At 38.6% G+C, this 26013-nt stretch overlaps 1 protein-coding gene and 1 pseudogene across 12 annotated transcripts in view; one reads left to right on the top strand and one right to left on the bottom strand.

Annotated features, from left to right (window-relative positions):
• RNF180 (ring finger protein 180) overlaps positions 1-26013 on the bottom strand; it is a 305949-nt gene that overhangs the window by 141427 nt on the left and 138509 nt on the right. The window lies entirely within an intron of this gene.
• On the top strand, positions 17380-20522 carry LOC126061557 (MICOS complex subunit MIC26-like; annotated as a pseudogene).

The following is a 26013-nucleotide window of genomic DNA, read 5'->3' as shown; positions in this document are numbered from 1 at the left end:
TTTGATTTTTAGGAGCTCCCAGTTATCTAGCTTCTCTTCTGCATTGTTAGTAATGTTTTGTGTACTGTTTATGCCATGTATTACGGCTCCTAGTGTTGTCCCTATTTTTTTTCTTCCATGATCTTTATTGTTTCAGATTTTATATTTAGGTCTTTGATCTGTTTTGAGTTCATTTTTGTGCATCGTGTGAGGTATGGGTCTCGTGTGTGAACCTTTTGTTGTTACCTTATAGCAATCTCATACAATATTTATCCTTTTACGATTTGACTTATTTTACTTAGCAAAATTTCTTAAAATGCATCTATGTTGCGAGATGTTTCACATATTCATCATTATTCTTTATCACTGGTAGTACTTCACTGTACACATGTACCCCAGTTTGTTAATCCATTCATCTGTAGACAGGCACTTAGGATGTTTCCATCTTTTTGCTATTGTGAATAATGCTGCAGTGAACATCGGCATGCATATATCTATTCATGTCATGGCTCTAATTTTTTTAGGGTATGTACCTAGGAGTAGGATTGCTGGGTGATATGGTATTTCTATTTCTAGCTTTTTGAGGAAGCACCATACCATTTTCCATAGTGGTTGTACCATTTTACATTCCTACCAGCACTGTATAAGAGTTCCAATCTCCCTACAACTTCACCAAAATTTATTAATTCTTTTGGGGGGGAGGGGCTGCTTGTTTATTTATTATTTTTGATTAGTGCCAGTAATATCAGGGTAAGATTGGTATCTCGTATTTTGATTTGTATCTCTAATTACTAACGATCACAAGCATTTCTTCATGTTAGCTGACTGAATGTCTTCTTTGATGAAGTATCTGTTCATATCCTTTACCCATTTTTTAATTGTATTATTTGTCTTTTTATTATTGCAGAGTTAATGTTTTCTATAAATTTTAGAGATTAGATCCTTGTCAGATATGTGATAGCCAAATTTTTTTTCCCTACCTGTAGGTTCTCTTTTTACTCTTTTGGAGAATTCTTTTCTTGAGCATAAGTGTTTAATTTTTAAGAAGCCCCATTTATCTAGTTCATCTTCTCTTGTGTGTGCATTTTTAGTTACGTTTCGTATTCTATTTATGCCATATATTAGGGCTCCTAACATTGTCTCTATTTTTTACTCCATGAGCTTTGCAGTTTTAGGTTTTATATTTACGTCTTTGATCCATTTTGAGTTAATTTTTGTGTATGGTGTGAGGTATACATCCTCTTTCATTTTTCTACAGATAGATATCCAGTTTTGCCAGCGCCATTTGTTGAAGAGACTGTCTTTTCCTAATATAATGGACTTTGGTCCTTTGTCAAAGATCAGCTATCCATAGGTGGATGGATTTACATATGGGTCCTCAACTCTGTTCCACTGGTCTACATGCCTGTCATCGCACCAGTAATAGGCTGTTTTGACTACCATGGCTGTACAGTAGGTTCTGAGATCAAGTAGTGTGAGGCCTCCTACTTTATTCTTCTTTAATAATGCTTTACTTATTTGGGGCCTTTTCCCCTTCCCTATAAAATTAATGATTGGTTTTTCCATCTCATTGAAAAATGCTATTGGAATTTAGATTGGTACTGCATTATATCTATATATCACTTTGGGTAGCATTGACGTTTTTACAATGTTAAGTCTTCTTATCCAACAGCATGGTATATTTTTCCATTTATGTAGGTCTCTTGGTTTCTTAGAGTGGTGTTTTGTAGTTTTTTTTGTGTAAGTCTTTTATGTCTCTAGTTTGATTTATCTTTATTTTTATTTATTTATCTTTACTTATTTTATCTTTTTGGGGGACTATTGTAAATGGTTTTGTTTTCCCGATTTCCTTTTCAAAGTTCTCTTTGTTGATATAAAGGAATCCAACTGATCTTTGTATGCTGATTTGTATTCTGCTACTTTTCTGAATCCTTCTATTTTCTGAATCTAGTAGTTTTCTTGTGGAATCTTGGGGATTTTCTATGTATAGGCTCATGTGATGTGTGAAAAGGGATAGTTTTACTTCTTCTTTACCAATTTGGATGCTTTTATTGCCTTTTCTTGCCTTATTGCTCTCCCTAGGACTTCCAACACAATGTTGAATAAGAGTGGTGAAAACGGGCATCCTTATCTGGCTCCTGTTCTCAAGGAGAATGCCTTTAAGACTCTCTCTATTGAGGATAATGTTGGCTGTTGGTTTTGTATAAGTGCCCTTTAATATGCTGAGGAATTTCCCTTCCATTCCTATTTTGCTGAGAGTTTTTATTAGGAAAGGGTGTTGGATTTTATCAAATGCCTTTTCTGCATCAATTGAAACGATCATGTGATTCTTTTCCTTTGTATGTATGTGATGGGTTACGTGGATTGATTTTCTAATGTTGACCCATCCTTGCATTCCTGGTATGAATTCTCCTTGGTCATGATGTATCATTTTTTTTGATATGCTGTTGAATTCTTACATTCTGTTAAGACTTGTTACATGTATATTTATGAGGGATATTGCTCTATAGTTTTCTTTTTCAGTTATGTTTTTTGCCTGGCTTTGATACCAGGGTTATGCTGGCTTTATAGAATGAATTCAGGAGTATTCGTTCCTTTTCTGTGTTCTGGAATAGTTTGAGCAGAACTGCTGTCAACTTCAACGTTTTATTTTAACCTTTGAGACACCTTTTGAGAGGTGTTAATATTCTGCTAGCTTACAGAGAACACTACTTCAGTTGTGATTATTAAATGACAAGAGAAATATAAATGATGTGAAAAATCCATAGAAATTGAAAACTTAGCTGACTAATTTCTCATAAAATATTCTACAGGAAACATAAACTCTACTGGTATGCCTTGAACATTTGCCATTAAGAAATAACAACTTATAGAATGTAAGCCCACAATTTCATAAATGTTTAGAGTCTAGCAAGTATGAATTTCAAAGTCACTCAACTCATATGTGAAAAAATGTAATGATTTCTCAACAAGCAAACCTAAGTTGTTTCTTAAACTCCCATTTCCTTTGTGTAGACTAAGACAACAACCCTGAGGACAAATCATTTGCTTCCAGTTTAAAGCTCAGGTTTCTTTCCAGTAAACAGGTAGGTCAGGATTTTCTCTTTGTACCTTCTCCTTCCCTTCTTCCACCCTTGGATGATGATCCAAGGTCTCACAGATGACCTGGGGAAGTATAGTGCTTACATGAATCAGGATATCTGAGGTGGGAAGACGGGCTGAATGATCCATGGGTGTTCTCTGTTAATACTGGCTCTGCTGAGATCTAACTTGACCTTTACCATACTCATTAGCGTGCTCCAGCAATTATATCAAAAGCCTGTGCCCCGGCAGGTCTCCAGTCACGATGTCCATCAGCTCATAGCATGAAGTTCCTTTGAATCTACAGTCCTGCATCCAGGTATGTTCTTGGCCTTTTTGGGGCACCAGAAACTTTCAGGTGTTCTCCTGGTTCCCATACTGGTTAACATTATACAGTAGGATTTATCTTTGGATTCCCTCAAAAAACCCAGCTCTTACAAATCAAAAGCTTTTGCTTTCAAAACAGTTGTTTCTGTGGAGAACGAAACAGAAGCTCTGCATAGTTGACTTTATTTTTCTAAACTGTGGTGGCCCTCCACCTGTGGATAATTCAGGCCTGGAAAGGTGCCAGCTGAAGAGTGGAGGAAAAGCAAGAAGGGGGGACACATAAGGGACACCTCAGATAATACCTCAAAATATTATCCACTCAACTTCTTAAACTTTGTACCTGGTAACTGCAGCTCTATGAAAGTTAAATTAATCTTTTTATATCTTTAATTTACAATGTACTATAGCCTTGAACCATTACTTGTCTACCACTTTGTCCTACTGTGGTGGCTTGTGTGTTGCTGTGATGCTGGAGGCTATGTCACTGGTATTTAAAATACCCATGGTGGACAGATTTCAGCGGAGCTTCCATGTTTGTTTTTTTTTTTTTTCCATGTTAAGACAGTCTAGGAAGAAGGACCTGGTGATCTACTTCTAAAAAAAACTGGCCAGTGAAAAAGTTATAAATAGCAGCAGAACATTATCTGCATAATGCTAGGAGATGAGCCCCTCTAGCTAGAAGGCACTTGTCTTAGTTATCTAGTGCTGTTATAATAGAAATACCACAAGAGGATGGCTTTAGCAAACAGAAGTTTATTCTCTCATAGATTAGGAGGCTAGAAGTCTAAATTTAGAGCGTCAGCTCCAAAGGGAAGGCTTTCTCTCTGTCATCTTCCGTGGAAGGTCCTTGTCATCAATCTTCCTCTGGTCTAACAGCTTCTCAGTGCAGGGAACCTGGGTCAAAAGGACATGCTCTGCTCCTGGCTTTGCTTTCTTGGTAGAAGGTGGGCCCCTGTCTCTCTGCTTGCTTCTTTCTTTTCTATCTCAAAAGAGATTGACTCAAGATATAACCTAATCTTGTAGACTGAGTCCTGCCTCACTAACATAACTGCCTCTAATCCTGCTTCATTAACATCATAGAGCTAGGATTTACCACACATAGGAAAATCACATCAGATGACAAAATGGTGGACAATCACACAATACTGGGAATCACAGCCAAGCCAAGTTGACACATTTTTGGGGGGGACACAATTCAATCCATAACAGCATTCAAAATACAACTCAAATTAAGAAGATACCTCTGCAAACATACATTAACAATCGGAATGTGGAATGTACACAGTATGAATCAAAGAGAACAAGAAGTTGTCAAAACTAAAATGGAACACTTGAAGATAGATATCGTAAGTATTAGTGAGCTAACGTGGACTAGTATAGGCAATTTTGAACCTGATAGTCATGTAGTTAATATACTTGGAATGACAAATAGAAGAGGCTCAGCATCAAATTCATCATCAAAAAGAACATTTCAAGATCTATCCTGAAGCACAATACTACCAGTGATAGGGTAATATCCATATGCCTACAAGGAAGACCAGTTAATATGACTATTATTCAAATTTACAAACCAATCACTAATGCCAAAGACGAAGAAATTGAAGATTTTTACCAATTGCTGTAGTCTGAAATTGATCAAACATACAATCAACACACACTGGTAATTACTAGTCATTGGAATGCGAAAATTGGAAGCAAAGAAGGATTGGTAGTTGGAAAATATGGCTTTGGTGACAGAAACAACTCCGGAGATCGCATGATAGTATTTTGCAAGACTAACGACCTATCCATTGCAAGTATCTTTTCTTAACAATATAACTGGGTGACTATACACATGGACCTTGCCTGACAGAATACACCTGAATCAAATCAACTACATCTGTGGAAAAAGATGATGGGGAAGCTCAATATCATCAGGCAGAACAAAGTGGGGCCAACTGCAGTCAGACCATCAATTGCTCACGTGCAAGTTCAAGTTGAAGCTGAAGCAAATTAGAGCACATCCCTGAGAGCCAAAATATGACCTTGAATGTATCCCACCTGAATTTAGAACCCATCTCAAGAACAAATTTGATGCACTGAACAATAATGACCGAGACCAGATGAGCTGTGGAATGACATCAAGGATATCATACATGAAAAAAGCAAAGGTCATTAAAAAGACAGGAAAGAAAGAAAAGACCAAAATGAGTATCAGAAGAGACCCTGAAACTTGCTCTTGAATGTACAGTAACTAAAATGAATGGAAGAAATGATGACGTAAAAGAGCTGAACAGAAGATTTCAAAGGGTAGCACGAGAAGACAAAGTATTACAAAGACATGTGCAAAGTCATGGAATTAGAACACCAAAAGAGAAGAACATACACAGCACTTATCAAGCTGAGAGAACTGAAGAAAAAATTCAAGCCTGAAGTTGTGATACTGAAGGATTCTACTGGCAAAATACTGAATGATGCATGAAACATCAAAAGATGATGGAAGGGATACAATGTCACTGTACTAAAAAGAACTGGTCAACATTCAACCATTTCAGGAGGTAACATATCAAAAACCAATAGTAGTGAAGGAAGAAGTTCAAGCTGCACTGAAGGTACTGGCAAAAAACAAGGCTTCAGGAGTTGATGGTATACCAGTTGAAATGTTTTAACAAATGGATGCAACACTAGAGGTGCTCACCTGTCTATGCCAAGAAATTTGGAAGACAGCTACCTGGCCAACCTACTGGAAGAGACCCATATTTGTGCCCATTCTAAAGAAAGGTAATCCAGCAGAATGCAGAAATTACGAAACAACCACATTAATATCACACCCAAGTAAAATTTTTCTACCGATAATTCAAAAACAATTGCAGCAGTACGTTGACAGGGAACTGCCAAAAATTCCATTCAAATTCATAGAGGGTGTGGAACAAGGGATATGATTGCTGATACCAGATGGATCTTGGGTGAAAGCAGAGAACACCAGAAAGATGTTTACCTGTGTTTTATTGACTGTGCAAAGGCATTCGACTGTGTGGATCATAACAAATTACAGATAATATTGTGAAGAATGGGAATTCCAGAATGCTTAACTGTGCGTATGCAGAACCTGTACATACACCAAGAGGCAGTCACTAGAATAGAACATGGGGATATTGCATGGCTTAAAATCAGGAAAGGTGTGTGTCAGGGTTGTATCCTTTCATCATACCTACTCAATTTGTATGCTGAGTAAATAATCCGATAAACTGGACTATGTGAAAAAGAACGTGGCATCAAGATTGGAGGAAGACTCATTAAAAACCTGTGATATGCAGATGAATCAACCTTGCTTGTTGAAAGTGAAGAGCACTTGAAGCACTTACTGATGAAGGTCAAAGGCTTTCAGAATGGATTATGCCTCAACACAGAGAAAATAAAAATCCTCACAACTGGACCAATAAGCAACATCATGATAAACAGAGAAAAGACTAAACTTGCCAAGGATTTCTTTTCACTTGGATCTGCAATCAATGCCCATAAAAGCAGTGCATTCAAGAAATTAAACGACATTTTGCATTGGGCAAATATGCTGCAGAAGACCTCTTTAAAGTGTTCAAAAGCAAAGATATCACCTTGAGGACTAAGGTATGCCTAACCCAAGTAACAGTATTTTCAATCACCTCATAACACATGCGAAATCTGGACAACGAATAAGGAAGACTGAAGAAAAATTGAAAAAACTGATGCATTTGAATTACAGTGTTGGAGAAAAATAGTGAATATATCAAGGGCTGATAGCAGAATGATCAAGTCTGTCTTGGAAGATGTACAGCCAGAGTGCTCCTTGGAAGCGAGGATGGCAAGACCTCATCTCACATACTTTGGATATGTTATCAGGAGGGACCAGTCCCTGGAGAAGGACATCATGTTTGGTAATGTAGAAGATCAGCGAAAAAGAGGAAGACCCTCAACGAGATGCACTAACACAGTGGCTGCAACAACGGACTCAAACATAGCAATGATTACGAGGATGTCGCAGGCCTGGGCAGTGTTTTGTTCTGTTGTACACAGGGTTGCTATGGGTCGGAACTAACTCAATGGCACCTAACAACAACTTATACCTGAAAAGTAAGAAGATCAAATTCATTAGGTTGTTTTGGTTGTTAAAAATGCTTATAATGTGACGACTTCTAATTCCTCAAAATTCAAAGGCACCAATTAATGTAGTAACAACAGCTACAACATAGGAATCATCTCCTGTGCACCAGGCACAGAGTTTATCTTCCTTGCTCAGATTTTTGTATTAGTTGGAAAACCTTCTAAATGCAACACATGAAATAACTGATTATACGTAACTTAACCAAATAGTTTATTTTTTCATGTGCTAATTTAAGAAGTCTGAGGAGCCCTGTTGGCACAGTGCTTAAGAGCTCAGTTGCTAACTGAAAGGTTGGCAGTTCAAATTTACCAGCCCCTCCTAGGAAACCCTATGGGGCAGTTGTACTCTGTCCTATAGAGTCGCTATGAGTCAGGATCACATCGACGGCAACGGGTTTGGTTTTTGGTTTTTCAGAATTCTGAAATCAGGCTGCAAAGGTGGCTCTGAAAGGCATTGTGTTCTTGTTTAAGACAGGAAGAAGGAGAAAGTATCTGGGCCTGCCTAATCAGTCCGTTTTGCCCACAAGAAAAAGCTTTGCCAGAAAGCCCCAGGAGATGGCAGCTTACTTCTCATTGAACAAATTATGCCACAGGGTTTTGTTTTGTTTTATTTTGGGCAGGTCTTCTATAGCAAAGGTAGGTAAGCTAGCAAGACCTTGAAAATAGGCTCTAAGTTAGTGAACAAGCAGTTTTTGCCGCAAGGATATCTGATATAGGTCCAAAAATATATATCTAATATTAAAAATACAACTGAGAGGCCCAAATAGAAATCTAATCTCTGTATACTTAATAAAAGGTTTATCATTCATTCATTGTATTGAAGTCCTGTGGCAGTAGATACAATCAAATTGTGGAGTTTATTACCTAGCGGTGACAGAAAAACAATAAAATAAATACATATCAGGTGGCAATAAGTGCTATGAAGAAAACTAATCAGAGTAAAGAAGCAGAGAATGTGTGTTGGCATATACCACTCCCTATTTTAGATAACCAAACCAAATAAGGCCTCTCTAAGGAAGTGACATGACTAGAGATGTGAATGAGGTAAGAGATCCATGCACATCTGGGGAGAGTATCTTCCGGGCAGAAGAAACAAAAAGTGCTTGGTATGCTCAAGGGACAGTGACAAGGCCAGTGTGACCACGGCAGAGTAAATGAGGGGACAAGTGAATCACTCATGCCATCAAAGGGTGGGCAGAATGCTAGGATAGGATGGTGTAGTGAACCCCACTTTCAGGGATAATCACTGGTTAAATGTTCTGAGGTGTCCTTGTCACCAAGGTTCTACTGTGAAAGTAAAACCAATGACTATGTACCTGGTACACTAACACATTAGCATGTTAAACCTAACAACCCAGTTCATAAATGAGGCACCTGAGGCTCATCTGGTTATGGTTCTCAGAGGCTCTATTATAAACATAATACACCCACATCATTTTGGTATTTGGCTCTCTGGTCCTTGTCATATAGCTGTGCTAGAAATGCTAAATTAAACAAAATTTAACAGATATCTTCCATAGAGAATTTATCAGGAGCAATCACTATTCTGATCTGTGTTTTGAGTTTTTAAGATACAGATCTTTATGTTCTCTTAAGAACACTTTCCAGAGTATTTTTGTATTTATTTTAATAATGAAACACTGGTTCCCATTTTGTGGAAAGGAAACTGGAAAATGTTGCTATATATTTCCACGTGTATTCACTGTGTTGATAATTAATGTGGAAATAGAATACAAGATGACTTTGCTATTCAAATCTGCTTGGTTCCTGAGTTCAGATAGTAAGAGGCAAGGATATACAGAGAAAGTGTTATCAGCCCTATCTCAAAAAGGTGTGTTCAAATCTATTTGGTTCCTGAGTTTACAAAGTAAGGGATAGCTGTATAGTTTGACAGATGAACAATACTTTGGTGATTTTAGCTACGATTTGAAGAGGTAACAACTGAAAATATATTTTCTTATATTCAGCAAACAACTGTAATCTCAAGTAGAACTTTCAACATGTTTCTCATCTTAAATGCAGATTCCTCTCCTGGAAACAATGAATTTGCAAAGTAAGCATTTTCAGATGAAGTTAATGCTTGTTTTTTAAGATGATAGTTACTTATTTATATCCAGGCAAATACATTATAAAATATTCATTAGCACTAGCATATCTTTAAGAGAAAGATAACAGCTCTATGACAGAGGGCACCATGTTTCATAAGATCACTGATTTTAAAATGTTTCCATCTGCCAAATGAAGTCAAATTAATAATTCAGCTTGCTTGATAATGCCACAATCAATACAACAGCTTTTAACTCAACTCAGGAACAATATTTAAAAGACAACTCTCTTATAAAATAGACTCCATTCTTGTTTTGAACCAGACATACACAGAATTGCAAGCTTTTCCAAAGGAAGGGCAGTTTTTACTAGGAAATAGGAAAACACAACCTAAAGCAAAAGCAATTACTACCAGGAACAAAGTGAGCTGTCTATGAAGCTCCAGTGAGAGCTGGGAACAAAATAGCCTACAGCAATGCTTCTAACCTTAAAGGGCATATGAATCACCTGGGGAACTTCCTAAAATGCAGATTCTGATTTTGAAGGTAGTTGCTGTTAGGTGCTGTGGAGTCCATTCTTACTCAGCAACGCTATGTACAACAGGATGAAGCACTGCCTGGTCATGCACCACCCTGACTGTTGTTATGTTTGTGCCCACTGTTGCAGCCACTGTGTCAATTCATGTCATTGAAGGTCTTCCTCTTTTTCGCTGACTGTCTACTAAGCATGATGTCCTTCTCTAAGAACTGGTCCCTCCTTATAACATGTCCAAAGTATACAAGTCGAAGTCTCCCCATCCTTACTTCTAAAAAGCATTCTGGCTGTACTTCTTCCAAGACATGGTCATATAATTTTATAAAGACAAATACAGAATTGGAGACAGAATAAGAGTTCAACATTCTTTTAAAGATTTTTAAATGTAAGATACATAGAAAAATGTATAGAAAGTCAATATTTTAAAGAAAGTTAATTTTTAAGAGAAAATTCCCTGTCAGATATGTTTCCTCTATCTGAGTATTCAGGACATGGAGTTTACAGCCTTCAAAAAAGGATGTAAATAATAATGTTGAGTTTATTTGGGTCTTTATTCAGATAGCTAGCTCAGGATATAGCCAGCATCTAATATATCTAAAAATCAAGTGGTTAGGTTTATTATCAGTAATGAAGGTTGCACTATTTCATATCTCTTGAAAGTAATAATACAGGCAGTGAAAATAAGGAAAACCCTCAATGAGACTGAATAACACAACAGCCGCAACAACGGGCTCAAATGTATCAAAGATCATGGAGGGGGCACAGCACCAGGCAACATTTTGTTCTGTTACACATAAGGTCACCAAAAATCAGTGCCAACTGGACGCTAGTTAACAACAAAAATAACGTAGTTCACTCAAAAGTGGCATTTTAATGCCTTTTAAGTATTTTTGCCTTTACCAAATCTGCTTAAAATAATTTCCCCCTAATAAGGATTGGAAACCCTAGTGGTATAGTGGTTAAGTGCTACGGCTGTGAATCAAGAGGTCAGCAGTTCAAATCCGCCAGATGCTCCTTGGAAACTCTATGGGGCAGTTCTACTCTGTTCTATAGGGTCACTATGAGTCGGAATCGACTCAATGGCAGTGGGTTTGGTTTTTTTTTTTTGGCTAATAAGGATCAGGTAAAAATGCGAATGAAAATTGTCCTTGCCTTCTAGGAGCTTACAGTGTAAAAGCTGCCACCAAGTAATAAATGACATCTCTCATATGGTGATTCAGACCTGGTGTTTCTATAAGGAGAAGAGAGAAAATGCTAAGTGACACTTGGGTTAGCTTTTTATAAACCATTTATAAACATTATAAACCAAAGCATTTAAGCACTCTACACTGACACAAGTTTACTTTCTACATTTAAACATCAAAACATATTATATAGAGCAAATATATTTTAGAATAATTTAAATTCAAACAGTTACTTTATTACCTTAAGTTATAAATAACTCATTTGTTTTTGTTTTTTTTCATATAAAGGAGAAAGAGTGCATGTAGGTATACCCACTCTTAACAGTTCCACTCTTGGTTAGAATCCACCTATTAAAGAAGTATTATCATGCTGTTAAAGAAAGGTGTTAAGGGCAGATTCCTTACCATGTTTTCTCTCAATCAAAAAAAACCCAAACCAAAAAACCAAACCCGTTGCTGTCAAGTCGATTCCGACTCATAGCGACCCTATAGGACAGAGTAGAACTGCCCCATACGGTTTCCAAGGAGCGCCTGGTGGATTCGAACCGCTGACCTTTTGGTTAGCAGCCGTAGCTCTTAACCACTATGCTACCAGGGTTTCCAATCAAAAGCAAGCATATAGTTAAAAAATAAAAAGGCTTAGAGAAAAAATACTGAGAACTACTTTTCTTTAAGAATTAATAGTTTTTTAGCTATTATTATGTGTTTTGAATTGAACTGTGTCCCCAAAACATATGTGTCATCATGGTTAGGCCACGATTCCCAGTATTGTGTGGTCGCCTTCCATTTTGTGATTTTCCTATGTGTTACAAATCATAATCTCTGTCTGGTTAAAGAGGATTAGGGTAGGATGTAACACCCTTGCTCAGGTCACATCCCTGATCCAATGAAAAGGGAGTTTCCCTGGGGTGTAGCCTGCACCACCTTTTATCTTACAAGAGATAAAAGGAAAGGGAAGCAAACAGAGAGTTGGGTACCTCATACCACCAAGAAAGCATGGGAGCAGAGCACATCCTTTGGACCTGGGGTTCCTGCGCTGAGAAGCTCCTAGTCCAAGGGAAGACTGACAATGAGGACCTTCCTCTAGAGCTGACAAAGAAAGCCTTCCCCTGGAGGTGACACCCTGAATTTGAACTTCTAGCCTACTAGACTGTGAGTGAATAAACTTCTGTTTGTTGGAAGTCACCCACTTGTGGTATTTCTGTTACAGCAGCATTGGATAACTAAGACATTACACTTGATTTATGTTATATTGGTTCACTATTATCATAGCTAAGGAGCCCTGGTGGCACAGTGGTTAAAGCTTCGACTGCTAACTGAAAAGTGAGCAGTTAGAAACCACCAGCTGCTCCACAGGAGAAAGATGTGGCAGTCTGCTTCTGTAGAGATTTATGGCTTTGGAAACCTTATGGGGTTGCTATGAGTTGGAATCGACTCGATGGCAGTGAGTTTGGTTCAGTTTTTATTATTACAGTTAACTTCTATTAATTGTTTTTATACTGTATATTAACTCATTTTTATACTGTATATTTATTAACTCATTAACTCTTCATGGCTACCCTACAAGGTAAGTAGTATTATCAGCCCCTTTTAGTGTAACAGAAACAAAGGCACAAAGAATTTAAATATATTTAAGTTACTTAAACAATAAATGACAAGGCTAGAATTAAGAGAGTCCCTGCTTGGTGCAAATGGTTAGGCACTTAACTACTAGCCAAAAGGCTGGAGGTGTTTTCGAAGACAGTCCTGGTGACCTTCTTCGGAAAGGTCACTGCCTAAAAACCCTATGAAGCAGTTCTACTCTGCACACACAAGGTCGCCAGAGTTGGAATTTACTGGATGGAAACTAACAAAAACAAAGAATTAAAATACACAGTTTGCATCCAGAGCCTATTCCTATCAGCATTCCCTCATTCTGACTTCTATCACCTAGAACTAGAGATCATCCCTTAAACCTGAAAGAGATAAGTGAAGCTTGGATGGACTAATGCATTCACAAGTGTTAAAGAGCAAAGTTAATAACAGACATCTTACTTTGATTTTAAGGTTTTTCTTATTCACAAAACCAAGTATTAACCATGAAAAGCTTGACCCAAGCTGCAAAAGCCTGCCAAAAACTGCTCCACAGCAACGTAAGTTTGTCTTTTTCTGCTAGAAAAGGATAGTGAACAAAACCATTACCGCCTGATTTAATGAAAAAGACTCTGGGCTCTCCTAATCTAAATCTCAAAAAGTCTCATGGCTATAGGTGGGTGGAGGGCTAAATTATTAGCAAGTGGGCCAGAAGTAGCCCGATATTGTTGATCTCAGTTAAGAGGGCAGGGTTCAATCAGTCATGCTAAGATTCCTCAATGGTTGCTACCCTATTCTTCTCCCTCCTCTTCTCTTTATAAACTTCACTGTAACTACCAAACTTTGAACCATTCGCTTTTTTCCTGAAATCAGAATGCCCTCCCTATATGCAAACAGAAAAACTGCTCAGAATAAACCTTATGTTTCAATTTCTTTGGGCTTGCATTATTTTTAAGAGAAGATAACAAGTTAAAATGTAAACAGCTTTAAAATATTTCGTAAATAAATAGCTGTTGAATAAATAAATTCTTTAGAAATGTTAGGATGTACTGAACAAAGTACAGCCTCAACTTGTGAGAATAAATTAGAACAATCAAGTCCCTTTTCTGGGGGCCGAACACTAGACATTAATAAACGAGTAGCCCCCAATCCACTGTAGTTTCTATAGTTTCTATTAACAAAACTGTATGAGCTAATCTGACCCAAAGGTGGATCCATTTAAATGACTTAATTCTATAAAGAAGCGAGGATGGTGAAAATACATCTCACATACTTTGGACATGTTATCAGGAGGGATCAGTCCCTGGAGAAGGACATCATGCTCAGTAAAGTAGAGGGTCAACGAAAGAGGAAGACCCTCAATGAGGTAGATTGACACAGTGGCTGCAACAATGGGCTCAAGCATAATGATTGTGAGTATGTTGCAGGCCTAGGCAGTGTTTCATTCTGTTGTACATAGGGTCACTATGGGTAGGAGCTGACTTGACTGTACCTAACAACAAGTCATATAAAGAACTCAGAATAGGGCCTTGCACAGAAGTGCTCAGTAGGTATTAACAGTTATCACCATCATTGTCACTTAAATATACTACATTTAGGTGCATCAAGCACAAAACATACCAACTTCATAAGGACTGCTTTTGTTTATTCAGGGATTCTTCCACATATTCTTGGTGATCTCTGTCTTAGTTATCTAGAGCCGCTATAACAGAAGTACCAAGTTGGATAGCTTTAACAAAGAGAAATTTATCTTCTCACAGTCTAGCAAGCTAGAAGTCCAAATTCAGGGTGTCAGCTCTAGGCGAAGGCTTTCTCTCTGTGTTGGCTCTGGGGGAAGGTCCTTGTCAGCAATCTTCCCTTGAACTAGGAGCTTCTCAGCACGGGACTGTTTAAGTACAAAGGATGTGCTCACTCCTGGATCTTGTTTCTTGGTGGTATGAGGTCCCCCACTCTCTTTGCTTCCCTTTCTTTTTCTCTCTTGTAAGATAAAAGGCGAGGCACGCCACACCCCAGGGAAACTCCTTTCACATTGGATCAGGGATGTGACCTGAGCAAGGGTGTTATAGCCCACCCTAATCCTATTTAACATAATCTAATCTTGCCTCATGAATCACAGGCAGAGATGAGGATTTACAACACAGGAAAATTGTATCAATCACAAAATGGAAGACAACCACACAAAAAATCATGGCCTAACCTAGTGGACACATATTTTGGGGGGACACAATTCATGACAATCTCTTTAGGTACAAATCAACTTAAAAGAGACCTGTGATTTTTCCCTTTGAGTCTCCTGAATTAGATTCACTGTTTCCAAAGGCTTCAAAGTGGCAGGCTGGCAGTCACTGGAGATGATTAAAAAAAAAAAGTTTAGTTTCAAATAAATCAACATCTCCTGATGCAAAGGTTGGAATAGCAATTTATACTGTTTGGTGTTAACTGGAAGGAGCCCTGGTGATGCAGGCATTAAGTACTCGGCTGCAAACTGATAGGTGGGCGATTTGAATCCACCAGCCGCTCTACAGAAGAAAGATGTGGCAGTCTGCTTCCATAAAGACTATAGCCTTAGAAACCCTATGGGGCAGTGTTACTCTGTCCTACAGGGTAGCTAGCGGGAATAGAGGCAATGAGAATTGGTGTTAATTGGAGAGTGGCAAACAAAAGGGGTGAGCAAAATTGATAATATCTTATCTTTCAACTTTAATTCCCAGTATTCTACAGACCTTCTCAACTCTCAGGGGCTTACTAAATTTCTTATTTTTACTTTCCTTTTCAACATCAGCAGTAACTATTGAATGCCTCTAATGCTTGAGGCATATGTCACCTAATCACATCAACACTACAGAGGCAGTTACCCTGAACTCTTCCCTGGAAGGTACTGTGACCTTGAAATCGCAGATTTTGTTGGGAACTTCAGCTCTACCATGCAGTAATAGTAGGATACTGGGAAAGTCTTTTTAGCCTCTTTTTATCCCAGTTGTTTCACATGTAAATGGGGAACAAATGTAGAATACATGTAAAATTAAAAATATCATACATAACAAAAAAAACCCCACTGCCATCGAGTCACTTCTGACTCATAGCGACCCTATAGGACGCAGTAGAACTGTCCCGTAGAGCTTCCAAGGAACGACTGGTGGATTTGAACTGCCGACCTCTTCGTTAACAGCTGTAGCACTTCACCACCACGCCACCAGGGTTTCCACAGAACCAAAACAACAAAAAAACCAAACCACTGCCGTCAAGTCAATTCCGACTCAAAGCAACAGGACAGAGCAGAACTGCCCCACAGAGTTCCCAAGGAGCGCCTGGTGGATTCTAACTGCCAACCTCTTGGTTAGCGGCTGTAGCACTCAACCACTATGCCACCAGGGTTTCCACACATAACCAAAACCAAAAAAAATCCTTTGCCGTCAAGTTGATTCAAACTCATAGCGACCGTATAGGACTGGGTAGAACTGCCCCATGGAGTTTCCAAGGAGCACCTGGTGGATTTGAACTGCTGACCTTTTGGTTAGCAGCCATAGCTTTTAACCACTCGGTCACCAGGATTTCCTCGTTAGTATAGTGGTAAGTATCCCCATCTATTACATGGGAGACTGGGGTTTGATTCCCCGACTGGGAGGCTGAGGCCATATAGAACAGCATTCTGTAAACAGGGCTCTACCATACATTTTTATACATCCAATATTCTGATTTATGTAATGCCATTTTAAAGATTTCTGCTAACTTACCCTATTTAGCTTTACTTTCTAATATTTTGTTCTTGTTTGTTGTTAGGTGCCATTTAGTTGGTTCCCACTCATAGCGATCCTCTGTACAACAGAATGAAACACTGCTTGGTCCTGCGCCATCCTTACAATCATTATGCTTGAGCTTATTGTTGAACCCACTGTGTCAATCCATCTCGTTGAAGGTCTTCCTCTCTTTCACTGACCCTCTACTATACCAAGCATATTGCTTCATCAGATGGGAAAACTTAGGATGTTTTAATAATTTATAATATAGAAAGACACTTCATGTGGTTAGACAGGCAGAGTAAAGACTAATTTATTGTGCCCTACTGCAAGTAATAAACCATTATGTATCCATCTATGCAATGAAAACAGATTAAATACATATGAGCACAAAGTCCATTGCCATTGGTCCAACAGACATTGATAATAAATGAATATGATCAATTATAAAACAGGGAACCAATATGTACAAGTAATGGTACTTAAGGTGGAGGCACTGCTGAACCGGGGTTTAGTAATTAAACCTAAAGTCCCTTAAAGGTTTTGCTATACTGATACCTTGTGAGGCTCAGAGCAAGAAAATAACCTTCTCTCAGTTAAATTTTATCAGACACCTGATAAAAAAACCCAAACCCCTTGCCGTCGAGTAAATTCTGACTCATAGCAACCCTACAGGACTGAGTAGAACTGCCCAGTGGGGTTTCCAAGGAGGAACTGGTAGATTTGAATGCCAGCCTTTGGGTTAGCAGTGGTAGCTCTTCACCACTGTGCCATCAGACACCAGGAAGGGTCAATCTGAGATGGCTTTTGGAGAACACGACCAGATCAGATGGATACCTGCAGCAAAAGTGAATGGCTGGTACCTGAGTAACCTTACCCTGAGTACTCTCTGCCCTCTTCAAGGACTGTTAATGACTGTTCTAGACTGGTAAAATGATTGGGAGGGGGAAGTTATCCTCCAAGTATGAAAGAATCATAGTTAGAAAAGCCAGGGGATGGCCTGTAGTGCTACGGATTGCTTTTATATGTCCTTTCTTGCCTTGGTCTTGTAACTCCCACCAAATAACTGGGTACAAAAACCAAACCCAAACCTGCTGCTGTCAAGTCGATTCCAACTCATAGCAACCCTATGCGACAGAGTAGAACTGCCCCAAAAGAGTTTCCAGGAAGCACCTTGTGGATTCAAACTGCCGACCTTTTGGTTAGCAGCCATAGCTCTTAACCACTATACCACCAAGGTTTCCAATGACTAGGTGAGACTATGCAAATGAGGTACTTGTGGTCCACCAAGGGTACTGGATAGCTTGCTAATAATGCAATTAAGGTACATGGCACCCTTGTGGGAGTGGATCCATGCAAATAAGGTGTATGGAACCCTAACAAGGCCGTTGATCAGTTTTGCCATCCCACTAGGCTTAAAACGAGCCATCCCAGAAGCAGATGGTGGGGGTGGGGGGGACCTTACTGCCACTGAGAATGAAGAGCTAGGAGTGAAGTGTGTCCTTTGGACCTGGAATCCCTACGCTGTGAACCTCCTATACCCAGGAGACAGAGTTATAACACTAGAGACAGCAAGAGATGGAGAGAAGCAGTGGCAGAGAAAGGGCAGCAGCAGAGACAGCAGAACCAGGAGGGTGGCAAGAGATGGCATGATGGGTTTCTAGGCCCACAGAATGAGAAAGCCGAGCATCTTTGGGCAGGAGGCTTACTGGTGGAGTGAGGTGCCTCTAGGCACTTTAGTCTCTGAGCTATAGCACTTTGCAACACTTGCCCGAGGTGGGCAGAGGCCAGGCTGGCCCAAGAGGCCCAAGGGGCTGAGGGCCCGAGGTCTAAGAGGCCAAGTGCAAGGGAGAGGCCTGCCTGTGGGCATAGCAAAGAAGCTGTCCTGACCAAAGAACTCTATGCTGAGTCATTTCTGATCCTGAAGTGTAATCGGTTACTTCCCTAATAAACCCCATAACTGTGAGTATTGTCTTTGAGTTCTGTATGGCCATTGCAATGAATTATCAAACCCAACGGTGAAGTACAAAGTGCCACAGGAGGGACGGCTGGTGTCAGAATTGGTAAAAATGTTGGAGGGTGGAGGCATGTCCGGGCCCACCTTATAGCAATCAGCGTCATGCTGTTGGTGCTGATATTGATTCTGTCTTCTTCGCCCGTGAAGTTAGAGGAGGAGGCCTGACACCCCCACCATGTCATTTTTACAGTACTTCACACCATTTATAAACTAAAACTATAAATGTGTGTAGTGCAACAGTCTTTTCCTCAGAATACTAGTTTTCAAACTTATTTTGATTTTTCTTTTTTGGTGAAAAAAAACTTTGTCACAAAGTAGTTAGTACAAAAGTTAAATTTCTTACTATAATATTTGTTTAGTCACAGCAAGCATATGAACTGCTAGCATGTATACTGAGTCTCCACTGAAGAACATTCATTAAAATCACTAAGTCAATTACTATTCACTTGGATACAAGATTAGAAAATACCTCCATTATACTTGAATGTATACTTAAATGTGAAACTTATTACGTCTATTTTCTATACACTCTTCATGCCTGATTAGAAATGCTGAGTCCAAAAATATTGTTGACCCCCAAAAGTTCAAATTCTGAAGGTAATTTATAAATGTCATATGCTATAAATATTATCTTAAAATATTCCTCCTCATTTTTTTATTTAAGAGGGGAGCTTGCATTTTATTTTTACTTTTAAGTAAGAGACTAAATATTCTCTCTCAAATCATTAAAAAAGTTTAAAAAGTGAAAGCTCTGATATATAAAATTTAAACACCTACTTGTTTAAAAATGACACAGTAAGAATTAAAAGGGAAACAACAGAATGGGAAAATATTTGCAGCATATATTGCAATATAAATATTTTTAACATAAAGAGATAACTTTCTTCTTAAAGAGCTATATCAACAAAATAAAATTGAGATGAATAGCCCAAAAGAAGAATGGGCAGAGTATATAAACAGTCAAGTCACCAAAGAAGCTGGTGTATGGGGCAGGGGGGAAGTAACAACTTCTCAATTAACCAAAGATGTGCAAATTACTAAAAAATACATTTTATTCCTTACATAAGCAAATTTTTAAATAATCATCATAATAATCACAAGTGGTAGCAATTTTGTGGAGAAATATGTTCTTCCATACTCTGCTGGTAAGAATGCAATTTAGTACAATGTTTCCACAAGGCAATTTGGCAATAAGCATCAACAGCCTTAAAATTCTACATGCCCTTTGATGAAGCATTTCACTTCTGTCTATTTTAAGGAAATAATCTGGGATACACACAATAATTTTAGCTCTAAAGATGTTCATTAAAACAGGCTTAATATGTGGCTGCCAGCGACACGTTCAAGGTAACTCAGAGATCTCTGGGACTGCCCAGCCTGAGTCTGGTCACCTTCAAAGTCTGTGGATCACCAAAGAAGGACTCACCCAACAAATCTGTCAAGGCTGAAGAGCTTTCACTCTACTCAGTTCCAGAAGGTCAATCTAAACATGTGCAGCAGCCAAGGACCCAACTTGAAGAAAACATTTCACAGCTCTGACACTATTGTGAGCCATATACAAGTCAGTGTCAGGAAAAGTACTTCTACACTAAGCCCAGGATGCAAAGTATTGTTCAGTGGGGGTAGACAACTATGGATATCTCCAAAACGCACCTCCTAGATGTTTCCCAAGACTTGGTGTTATTGGTTTTGCTGGCCTCGTTGGACTCCTTTTCACCAGAGGTTCAAAAATAAAGAAGTTGATATATCCACCTGGTTTCATAGGATTTGCTGCCTCTATCTATTATCCACAACAAGCCATCAACTTTGCTCAGGTCAGTGGGGAAATATTATGTGACTGGGGTTTGCGAGGATACACAGTCATAGAAGATTTGTGGAAAAATTTCAAAAGCCACGAAAATGAAGAATCCACCCAGAAATAAATAGAATATGCCTTGTTCTGACCATTTAATCAGTTATTGGTAAACATTAAAAACTCCATACAGTAAATCAATATTTCTCCAGAAAAATGGCAGAGAAGTTAGTGTTGAATGTAGTAAACTGGCTTTCTTCTTCTGGAAAAAATATACTTTTTTTTATCTTGGGTGGTGCTGTATTACAAGTAGACTAAATCTGGAACCCTTTCACCTAAAGATAATGCACAAGCCTTAGAACTCCTTGTTCTCATGTTGCTATTTACGCACATAATTAAAATTCCAAGTGAAAAGAAAACAGGCTCAACAATTGCCCAACAATTAAATGTACTTTGATACACTCATTCATTTTTATACTATTTGGTTATTTAAAATGTTTTAAGAGTATATGTAATCACATGGAAAGGTATCATGATATAATTACTGAGAAAAAAGTAGGTTTAAAATAATATGTACAATTTTATTTCATTTTTGTATAAAGAAATTACAGACCATTGCCAAAACCCATGGCCGTCGAGTCAATTCTGACTCATAGTGACCCTATGGGACAGAGCAGAACTGCCCCGTAAGGTTTCCAGGGAGCGCCTGGTGGATTTAAACTGCCAACCTTTCAGTTAGCAGACAGAGCTCTTAACCACTACAGCACCAGAGTTTCCAAGAAATGACAGAAAATGTACCAAAATGTAGAATGATCAGAAATTTATAAGGACATTAACAGTAGTTATTAATGGTGGATAACACTTGATTCCTATTTCCTTCTATTGTAGTTTCTATAATTTTTTTTTGCTGTAATAGGATCAATTAACAGCGTATCTATTTATCTATCTATTATACATTAAAAAAAAAACCAAACCCGCTGCCATCGAGTCAATTCTGACTCATAGCGGCTCTATAGGACAGAGTAGAACTGCTCCATAGGGTTTCCAAGGAACGCCTGGTGGATTTGAACTGCCGATCCTTTGTTTAGCAGCTGTAGCTCTTAACCACTGTGCCACCAGGCTTTCCATCTATCTATTATAATAAAAAAAAAAAAAATAAATGAGAGAAAAAGTATGGATAGTTTTTTAAGGCACACTGGTGGCAGAAGTAAACACAAAATGCTAATAAGAGAGATGGGAAAAGAAACAGTCATCAAGGAGAAAAGCAGTAACCAATAAGGCAATGCAGAAAGTGTGATGAGGTTAAGTGCTATATAACTAGCCATTTGTGATGCTCTTGTTGCCTATTCCTGGTTTACTGCCATACAGATATGCTGGCCTACTGATCATTAAACAGTTATGGTCTTTAGAGTAAATGGAAAACAAGACACACCATTCTTCCACCAGGATAGCTTAAATTTTCACAACTAAAAATAAGGATGGACAGGGAACATATCCCAAGAATAAATTAAGACGTTACAAAGTACCTTAAACTATGCACATATTCATTCAAATGTTACCATTATCATTATGTTTTAAACTAATCTAAATTATTATATTGAGGTCCTATCTCCAGTTTAGTTTACTGTTAAAACCCATGGATTTGTCTCTAATTCGTAACTGGAACATCAGCAAGTATATATGGGACTTGCTAGAGAGTATAACCTTAGACTCTACTACTCTCTGCTTAGAACATCTGTTTTCCACTTTGACTAACACCATATTCTTTGGTATATCATCATTTCCTCAGTACTACATCTGAGCCTAAATTCCACGGCTATATGCTCTAAGGCATCATGTGACTCCTTTATATAGTATTCTTCACACTATACAGAACTTACCTGTGTAATATATTCACTAATAGGCTGTGACCTCCATGAGTGCTCTACTTTGTAATCTCAGTGTCTAGTACACGACCTGGCAAAACACAGATACTCAAACATTCCCCAAATGAGTGGATAAAAGTGGTGAATTTTGATGACACCTTCAATCCCTTACAGTTCTGGCATAAAGCTATGAACTTACATTAAAGGACATTATAAAAACAACTCTATTAAGTTTTTTTTCCACTTAGTACATGGAAAAGTTACTGAGAACAAGGTTTACCACCTCGAATATCCCTTTTTATGAGGGACTAAAAGGAGCTAAAGGAGCACTGGTGGCTCACTGGTTAAGAGCTCAGCTACCAACCAAAAGGTTGGCAGTTTGAACCTACCAGCTACTCCACAGTAGAAAGATGTGGCAATCTGCTTCTGTAAAGATGACAGCCTAGGAAACCCTATGGGACAGCTCTACTCTGTCTTATAGGGTCACTGTGAGTGGGAATTGACTCAATGGTAATGGGAAGAGGAGCCAGAAGAGTGGTGGGAAGGCATCATGAGCATGATATATGGAGAAAGTAAAAGACCATTTTACTCTCATTTGGGAAGATCAAAATGGATGTCGAGATACTCTAAAACTTGCTCTTAAGCACAGAGTAGCTAAAGCAAACAGCAGAAATGATGAAATAAAAGAGCTGAGCAGAAGATGATTTCAAAAGGCAGCTTCAGAACACATGGTAAATTATTATGATAAAAAGTGCAAAGACCTAGAGTTAGAAAACCAAAAGAGAAGAGCACGATCAGCACTGCTTAAGCTAAAGGAACAGAAGACAAAATTCAAGCCTTGAGCTGCATTACTTGTGACATGAGACACGGAACGAGGGATATCTTTAGCCAAAAGCAAAGAATCCCAGAAAGATGTCTGCCTCTGTTTTACCGGTTATGCGAAGGCATTCGGCTGTGTGGATCATAACAAATTATGGATAAGATTATGAGGAATGGGAATTCCAGAACTCTTAATTGTGCTCATGTGGAAGCTATACGTAGACCAAGGGGGAGTCATTCCAACAGAACAAGGGGATACTGCATGGTTTAAAATTGGAACAGGTGTGTGACAAGATTGTATCCTTTTACCTTACTTATTCAATCTGTAAACTGAAAAATTAATCTGAGAAGCCGGACTACATGAAGGAGAACAAGGCAACAGATTGGAGGAACACTCATTAACAGCCTACGATATACAGATGACACAACCTTGCCTGCAGAAAATGAAGATGACTTAAAGCATCACTGATGAAGGCCAAAGGCTGGTCTTTAGTATAAATTATGCCTCAACCATAATAAAATCTATTAAGAAAACATTCTGCATCCCACTTTGATGAGTGGTATCTGGGGTCTTAAATGTTAGCAGGCAGCCATCTAAGATGCATCCATTGGTCTCAACCCACCCTGAGCAAAGGAGAATGAAGAACACCAAAGACACAAGGTAATTATAAGCCCAAGAGACAGAAAGGGCCACATACATCAGAGGCTACATCAGCCTGAGACCCGAAGAACTAGATGGTGCCCAGCTACAACCGATGATTGCCCTGACAGGGAACACAACAGAGAACCCCTGATGGAGCAGAAGAGCAGCAAGATGCAAACCTCAAATTCTCATAAAAAAGATCAGACTAGGAGGACTCCAGAAGTCGTGGTCCCCAGACTTTCTGTTAGCCCAAGACTGGAACCATTCCCAAAGCTAACTCTTCAGACAGGGATTAGACTGGACTATACGATAGAAAATGATACTGGTGAGGAGTGAGCTTCTTGGCTCAAGTAGACACATGAGACTGTGTGGACAGCTCCTGTCCGGAGGAGAGATAAGAAGGCAGAGGGGGACAGAAGCTGGCTGAATGGACATAGGAATACAGGGTGGAGAGGAGTATACTATCTCATTAGGTGCAGAGCAGCTAGGAGTATATAAAAAACCCAAAAAACAAGGTGTATATAAATTTTTATATGAGAGACTGATGATTTGTAAACTTTCACTTGAAGTACAATAAAAAAAATTATGCCTCAACATGAAGGATACAAAAATCCTCACGACTAGACTGACAACCAACATTATAAATGGCAAAGAAATAGAAGTTGTCAACGATTATTCTACTTGGACCATGTGCATAGAAATATCAGTCGAGAAATCAAATGACATATCACATTCAGAAAATCTACTGCAAAAGACCTCTTTTTAAGTTTTAAAAGCAAAGATGTCAGTTTGATGTCTAAGGCACACCTATCCAAGCCATGGTTTCTTCAACTGTGTCACATGCATGTGAAAGTGGGGCAGTAAAAAAGGAAGACAGAATAATTCATACAACTGAACTGTGGTCTTGGCAAAAGAAAATTAAATATACTGTGGACTTCCAGAAGAACAAATAAATCAGTCTTAAAAGAAATACAACCAGAATGCTCCTTAGAAGTGAGGATGGCACATTTCGGCCCACTTACTCTGGGCATTCCATCAGGAAAAGAACAACTGGGAGAAAAGGACTTCATGTGTGGTAGCGCGTGACCATCAGCACAAATAAGGGAAACCCTCAATGATATGGATTTACACAATAGCCACACAATGATCTAAGATAGGCACAGGGCCAGGCAACGTTTTGTTCTGCTTTATAATAAAGTCACCATGAGTTGGGGACAATTTGATGGCAACTAACAGCAACAAAGGGAGATGACTTTTTAGCAGTGCTAAAAGAATTAGCTTCCCAAGTAACCAGTTTTGACTTCATTGACACTATCAGTTGTACATTTAGTCATTTCCCCATGCAAATTTTGTGTAGTAATCTTGTCAATAGTTTTATCTTATTCTAGCCATTCTTGCTTGTCCTCCACAGATTTCCTCACTTAAAAATTACATGTATTTTTGTGTACTTCAAATCTTTCTAGGAACAAACCAGAGAGATATAAACAAATCATTTATTAATATATGAAACTCAGACAAAAGTATAACAATCTGTGGCTGAGACAATTTTCCTGGTGATCTGGTGCTTGGATAAACTACTAATGATGATCAATCTTCAATTCCTAATATATTCAATTAGTATGCTTTTGGATAAATCAAATTTGGAAATAAATATCTTTAACAGCACATATCTTAAATTCCACCCTGGTTTAATTCCTCTTCTATTTCTTCTTAATATTTATCTTATATTTTGCTCCATCCCTATAGATACAGCCTTATTGAAAACCCTCATTAGATTACTTAGATATGCCACTTTTCTGATCTCCTGGTCTCCAGGCAACCTGCCCCAGTCTCCACAATGTTTGGAGAAGAATGGTCTCTCTAAAAGGCAAAGCTGCTGCAGTGCCAGCCTGTTGCCTAATAGTGTCCTTTGCATGGCTTGTAAGTTCATTACTGAGTTGTCTTCACCCAGCTTATCAGTCTTTTCTAGTCATACTGAATCATGTGAAGTTCCAAGAAAGAATGAGACTAATGCATGCCTGTATTTGTCTTCATGTTACCCCTACTGCTTGTTCAACCAGCGAAAACCTATTCATCTTCTAAGATAACCTAAGGTTCATCTTCTAAGAGTTCCCTGTGCATTATTTTCAGTTCTTCTGAGGAAAACTTACTACTTCTTTCTTTTTGGCCCTACTGCACCTCATAATGCCCATCATTACCCTTTATGCCTATTTTTCTTTACATTTGTATCCCTTTACTAACCTGTACATTCTCCAATAAAGGGGTCATGCTTGATTCATGCCCATATCCTCAGTGCCT

The sequence above is a fragment of the Elephas maximus genome, chromosome 2, assembly GCF_024166365.1.
Source record: "Elephas maximus indicus isolate mEleMax1 chromosome 2, mEleMax1 primary haplotype, whole genome shotgun sequence".
Lineage (NCBI taxonomy): Eukaryota > Metazoa > Chordata > Mammalia > Proboscidea > Elephantidae > Elephas > Elephas maximus.
The sequence above is the reverse complement of the archived record's forward strand: the minus strand, read 5'-3'. Positions and strand labels throughout refer to the sequence as shown.